Here is a 7,268-nt window from a genome sequence, read left to right as displayed (position 1 = left end):
GCTGTATTTTTTTGATTTCCTATTCCACATGAATAACTTTTATTTTCAGGGGATGCTGCTCTGTCACTTTTTAATCTGAGAGTTGCAATGTGGTTAATATCATGCTGGATTTTTACTTTCATGCATCTAGTTCTAAGCATGATTTTCTTCTGTGTCAATAAGAAGCAATTTCAGGGCTCAAATCTAGAATTTTCCCATCTGGAAAAAAAGAGGTGGAAAAATATCCCAAGTTTCTCTGAGATATAAGGAGACAAACCTTCTCCTTTTACCTCAAATAGTTAATTCTTCCCTCTCCCTCACCTCCCATATCCATAAGTTTCCAAGTCTTGTTCCTTCTCCCAGAGAGACCCTCAAAAACTACACCCAACCAAGTTCATGGTATTCTTTGAGTCAACATTCACAACCTTTAGATCAAGCATCCGTCTAATGTATTCTTTCATATCCCAAGCTAAATTTTATACACAAGGTCATAAAAGGCATTTAATAAAACTGAATAATCAGGTGAATTACAAAAAAAATCACCACATACACACAAAGGCACACTCTCCTATAAATTCCCGTGTCACTCATGCTCATACATTCCTATTCAACTCATACTCCAAAGTTACGTCCCAGCTGGAATACCTCTGTCTCCAAAGCTGCTACTTACAATTGCACTGCAAAGCTGCTGATGTCAACTCCTAGACCGGTTTCTCCATGGATCTGCCATCTCCTACTTCTCTGCTAAATTGCCACTAGGTTACTTGTCACTAAGCTGCTACTTTTGATTTCAGATATCCTAAGTAAGAAGCTCCTGAAAACCTTCCACTATCTCACTAATTATCTTTTAATCTGAGTGGAATTTGTAATCTATGGAAAGACCTCAGTATTGCTAGATGATAATTCAACGAACATTAAGCACATATTCTGTGAAAGCATTGTGTTAGGTGCCAGGGAAACAATGACAACGCCCCCCACCCCCCATCTTTGACCTTTAATTGCTCACGTCTTACTGGAGGGACACAACACAGATGTAAATACACATAGTAAAAAGAAAAATGAAGAGAGCAAAAGCACTAAAGCTTAGGGAGAGGGAGTATCAAAGGAATCCACAGAGGAGGTGATGCCTGAGTTGAGCCTTGAAAGAGGGGAAGGATTCTAAGTTGAGAAGGGAGCGCATCCCTCTTAGGCATGGGCTGTGATTTAAATGAATGCATGGAGGTGGGAAATGGAAAACCAAATTTGGGTAATGATCCTGTTTTACTGGAGTGTTGAGTTCCTAAAGAAGAGTAATATGAAGTCAGAATAGACAGGTAAGTGGGAAATAGGCTATAGAGAGGGCCTTTTAAATGTTAGGGAATTGGAGCTCAGTTTTCTTATATGTCAAAATACATTAGTTAGTAGAGAAAAGGTGAAGCAAAGGTACAAGAAAAGTCAATGTAATTTAGTGCTACAAGTTGGAAATTTGAATGCTAGTACTTTTTCAATTGATGTAGTTTGACATTAAATAGCTCAAAGGCTCAGGATTGTGAATTTGAATTCTGGGCCCCCAAAGAAAATTTTGTAGAAATCTCTTGACACATTAGAATGTTAGGCAACATCTGATGGACATAAATTTAATAGGGATAGACTAGTCTTATACTTTTGTTAAAAATTCAGCTTCATAAAGACAAGATTGGGGAGGTGTGATAAAACAGTGCACCTGAAAAAGATCTGGGGATTTTAGTGGCTCGGAAGCTCACTATGAGTCTGAGCTATCACTGTGTGATACAGTAGTCAAAAAATCTATTGCAATTTAAAAAATCTGGACCTGTAATTTCATTGGTGTAGGAAGCTTCTAGAAATAGAAGCTTCCTGAACTGATGCTCATTAGCAGCTCATTTATGATTTATTATCTTAAAAAAATTCCCCAGGCTGCTGAGAGGCTCTTTAAATTTATCTTGCTCTTAGATGGATTAAGATATGCTATGGGTCAAATCATGTTCTCTTGATAATTGTATGTAGTCACTGATTAACATGATTAACCCATAAGGGAGATTTCAAACTTTTTTCTGATATAACGGTTTTAAGGGGCCCCACTATGGTTATAGTAATTAACTATATAGTTATTTTTTATAGAGAGATTATTACGTAGAGAATAGTCATACTACTAAATGCCAGTCTAAGGTTCTATTCCTAGCCTTATGTTATGTGTAATTCAATATGTCTGAGACACATATTATCTTAGTGTTGGAAGAGATGTGATCAGTTGGTTCAGCTATGACCTGAAGGAAAAATCACCTCTATACCTGCCTTGCCAAGTGGTCATCTAACCTTTACTTGATGACATGTAGTGATGGGAAATTCATGTGTCCCAAAAGAAGCTGATTCTATTTTTGGAAAGCTCTTATTGTCAGCTTTTCTTCCCCTTTAAATAAAGCTGAAATTTGTTTCTTTCATCTTCATTGGTTCAACTTTTGTTCTTTGAAGTAGTTTGATCTTTACTCCTTAGGAAGTCATGTCCTAAATTACAATAATAGTGTGCTTCCCTAAGCCTTCTGCTCCAGATTAAGCATCCTCAATTTCTTCTTTCAATCTTTTTATGGAAGGATCTCCAGTCTTTTTTCCATTGAGGTCACTTTCTTATGAAGCTTGACAGCTTGTCATTGTCCTTCATAGAATGTGGTACCTAGAAATGCACACAACATTCCAGATGTTATCTGACCAAGATAGAGTGCACTGAGATCATCACTTTCCTTGTTCCAGAAAATATGCTTTTCTTAATGCATTCTAAGATCACATTGGCTATTTTTGGCTGTCATGCCACTATGGGCTTATATTAATTTTGTAGCTAAATATTACTTATATTGACTTCTTTTCCCTCTGGACATATTTTGTGTTGCCTTTATTTATGGTTCACTAACTTCTAATTTATTGTGAGAGTGTGGTGTGCGGAAAAAACACTTCCCTTTCTATTCCTACCCTCCTTCCTTTACCAGGTCCCAATAGGATATTTCTTCTTATTTGTATTTATCTTTAATTTATTTTATTTTGAACTTGATAAATAAAACAAGCATTTCCATAACATAACATAGTAGAATAGAGAAAAAGATGATTGTACGTGAAACTGCAAATCTATTATGCACAACTTGCTTTTTCCTTTAAATATATAATAAAGTTATCATGTAATTTGCCTTTTAGAAACATTTTTTCTCTCTCCTCCTCCCCCACTCTAGAGATGGCTGCCATTAGACACAAATGTATGTGTGTGTGTGTGTGTGTGTGTGTGTGTATAATACATATACATACATATAACCATTCTATTCATACTTCTATTTATCAGTTCTTACTCTGGTTGAAGATAACATCTTTCTCCATATATCCTTTGTAGTTAATTTGGGTATTTATAATAGTCAAAATGACTTAGTCACTCAAAGTTGTTCTTAAAACAATATTTCTATTATTGTATACAGTGTTTTCTTGGTTCTGCTCATTTTGCTCTTCATTATTTTGTGCAAGTCTATCCATGTTTTTCTAAGATTGTCTAGTTCATCATTTCTTGTAGTGTAGTCAAGATGGTACTTCTAGGTGTTATAAACTTGTAATGTGGTAGTGTAATCTCTTTGCCATACTCCGGTGTTCTGACATAGCCTTATCTGCTCTTTTGTCCTCCTGGGCTGATGTTGATAGTAAATGGAGGCAAGCAATGCAGATGCAAGATTGCATGCAAGTTCTGAAGGTGAAGACGAGGACTGACAGAGACACAATGGTGGCTGGGGAATTTTCTGCCCCTCTGATGCTATTAGTGTTGGGTTTGCCATAGTAAGGTGATGTCTGTGTACATTAGCTCCTGAGGCATTTGAGCAGGTTTTCTATTTGGGCTTGTAGGGACAGACAGGGGCATGAATAGGGCTTGGAGTGGAGTTCTAGGTCATCAGCTGCCAAAGTGATCTTTCTAAAACACAGGTCTGACCATGTCACTATTACCTCCAGTGGCTTCCTATTACCTTCTAGGATCAAATATAAAATCTTTTGTTTTTTAAAGCCTTTCATAACTTGGCCCCTTCCTACGTTTCTAATATTTTTACATTTTATTCCTCTCCATATGCCCTGTGATCCAGCTAAATTGGCATATTTGCTTTCCCTTGAACTTGACACTTCATCTTCCCTATGCCTAGCACGCTCTCAATCCTCACCTGCACCTCCCTGGCTTCTCTAGCTTCCTTCAAGATTGAGCTCAAATCCCACCTTCTATGAAAGGCCTTTCCTACCCCCTCCCTTCAGTGTATTCCCCCTGAGATTACTTCCTATTTACACTATATGTCATGTATATGTATAATTGTTTGTAAGTTGTCTCCCTCATTAGAATATGAGGGCAGAGACCATGTTTTTGTTGCTTTTTTTTTTGGTCTTCAGCACTTAGCAGTGTTAGATACATAATAAGCACTCAAATGATTTTTAACTGATTGGCTGTAGAGAAACAATCATGTAATTCTGTTTGCCCTTATGGTTGTGACCATGAGATTCACTGAAGTGATTATACAGAAGTACAGAGAATTCTACAGAAAACTCTGCTCTAGTCATGAGTTAACTTCTGTATTCAGTTCTCATCTCATATTTATTGTAAGACCTTGAACTTTTAGTTATTCGTCTCTCCTATTCTCAATCTGTGGCTGGGAAACTAAAGAGAAGGGAGATGGATTCCAGTCTGGAAGGAGCTCTTGCCTTAGGAAGGGCTGGATCTGGGCATTGAAATGAATAAGCAGTCTGTTACATAGGATAATGCTTCCAGTTTTACTATATATTTGAATGAATGAATAAAAAAGTATTTATAAAGTTCTGAGGATAAACATGGTAAAGCAAGACAGTCCCTTCTCTCAATGAGCTTACATTATAATAGGGAGATATAACACATATGGAAAGTTTTAGCTGCAAGTCAGATAGAAAGATTTATGGTTTGTAGGATGCAGCAGTACAGCACAGGAGTGCACCTTTACCATCACTTTCATTTATTAAATTATATCTGTTTCTGATATCACACCATTTGACAGGATCCAAGATTTGGGAATTAAGAACTTTATTTTCTGGGGTTTCAGAATCTGGGGCTCTTGAGGATGCAAACACTACAACACCTAAAGAGGAAGTTGCCAGGTTGCACTTCCATAAGGGTTGTTCCCCTGGTCGATGCTTACAGGGGCTGAGATAGAAGCTATTCTGGGCGATGCTGCTGTTTCCAGGGCTCTTTGAATTACCTGCACTTAAGTGGCAGTTTAGTGTTGATGGTGACAGCAATGACGGAACCCCTTCTCCATAGGGGTTGCTCTCGTGGATAATGGCTGGACTGGGAACAGAGCTGTGGGGTGTGTGTGTGTGTGTGTGTGTGTGTGTGTGTGTGTATGTGTGTGTGTGTGTGGTGTTAATCGGCATTGATGCTAGTAAATGTTTAATAAATACTTATTTATTGTTGACTAATTGAGTTCTCTTGTCTAAGGACTCTATGATCCAGCAACACTGGCCTCCTTGCTGTTCTTCCAACAAGACACTCCTTTTTACTCTGTACCTTTAACCTGGTAATTAAATGTCATGTTTAAATCATGACCACCATATGCAATAAATAGTGTATGAGTGAAACAACACAGAGGGAAAGTGAAGGAAGGAGTGTGGCCAAGTAGGTCAGGGCTGAGCCAGAGCTGATTGATCAGTGCCTACCACCATCACCAGCCTCTCCCACTGGGCAGACACGTTAGCCCAGCTGAAACAACAAGGTGCCCTGAGGGGGAGATAGGAGGTTGCATGGTTAAACAGATCAAATGAATCGTGCTTCTACATGAGACTCCCAGAAGATCTCTGGCATGTGACCGGTATAAACAAGCAAAGTACTCCGGGTTCTGTAAACAGTAATGACCCAGAGGTCATACAGCTGTCAATCAGCCAAACACTACCCCCTCTACTAAGCCATTGTTATGTCTTGGAATCTCATCTAGGAGAGTTATATGAAAACAATTCGAGTTGGACTGACTGGCAGTAGACCCTGTAGGATGATTGATGTTATAAGATCCTTGTGATTGGGTGGGATATTGGGAATATGGAATGATGGGATAGAGGAGTGAATTGACGGAGCTCTTTCTACAGAAGGTTGGGACCAGATAAGAGATCTGTGTCTTAGAGACCAAGGAGGGGTAGGCATGAGTTGTCTTCTGCCTGAGACAGGGGTGGAAGTTGGGGAAGCAAACAGCTCTTTTGCTTTCTTAGCGGTCAGGAGAAGTTAAGGAAAGCTCCCCTTTTGATGATAGAAAAGCAAATGCAAACTCCCTAAAGGGAGAATTGGCTTAAGTTCAAAGGGATCCATCTCTAAAAATGCTGGAGCAGAGTGGACTCTGGAGCTACACTTGGGAAGCTCAGCACAGTACCTGATATACAGTAAGTGCTTAATAAATACCTGTTTATTGTTGACTAATTGAGTCCCCTTGTCTAAGAACTCCATGATCCAGCAACGTTGGCCTTGCAGTTCCTCAACCAAGACGCTCCTTCCCACTCTGTGCATTTTCAATGGTTGCTCCCCATGTCTGGTTCCCTGGTTTCAACTCTACATGCCGGATTCCCTGATTTCTTTCAAGTTGCAGCTAAAATTTCACCTTCTACAGACAGTTTTTCTCAATCATCCTTAATGCTAGTGTTTCCCCTCTCCCCCCCACCCTCCAAGATTATCTCTAATTTATCATATACATATCTGTTTTGTACATGGTGATTTGCAGGTGGTTTCTCCCCATTAGACTGTGATTTTTGAGAAAAGGGAGCATTTTTTTTCCTTTGTATTCTCAGCACTTAGCAAAGGGCCTGACACTATTGCTTGGTGACTTGACTTGATTATACTTGTAATTGTTTTCCTGTATAGGTAGTGTTTGATTTTCCCCACAGTACTTTCCTGGAGACTTTACTTAAAAGTGGTTTTTGGTGAAATGTTGTAATAAAGAAAAACAGTTTTGTATAGTAGAAAGAATGTTGGACTTAGAATCAGGAAACCTGGTTCACGACCCGACTTTGAACTTGTTGGTCATATGATGTTGGACAAGTCAATTAACCTCTCTGAGACTTGATGTCCTCATTCTCATACTTACATTTCTTACTTCACATACTTATGAGGAAAGTGTTTTGTAAACATAGGAATGTAGGTTATTCTTATTTTTCTCCTCAGGAAGAATGTTATTAATGGTGAAGAGGGTGGTTCCCACCCAAGAACTTAGCAGCCAATAAATCACAAATGTAATCAACAATATGTCAAGGAACTTACAATCTAATGAAGAGGAGGA

This window comes from Phascolarctos cinereus, unplaced genomic scaffold, assembly GCF_003287225.1.
Source record: "Phascolarctos cinereus isolate Bilbo 61053 unplaced genomic scaffold, phaCin_HiC Scaffold_4;HRSCAF=312, whole genome shotgun sequence".
NCBI classification, from domain to species: domain Eukaryota; kingdom Metazoa; phylum Chordata; class Mammalia; order Diprotodontia; family Phascolarctidae; genus Phascolarctos; species Phascolarctos cinereus.
This window is presented reverse-complemented; position numbering follows the sequence as displayed.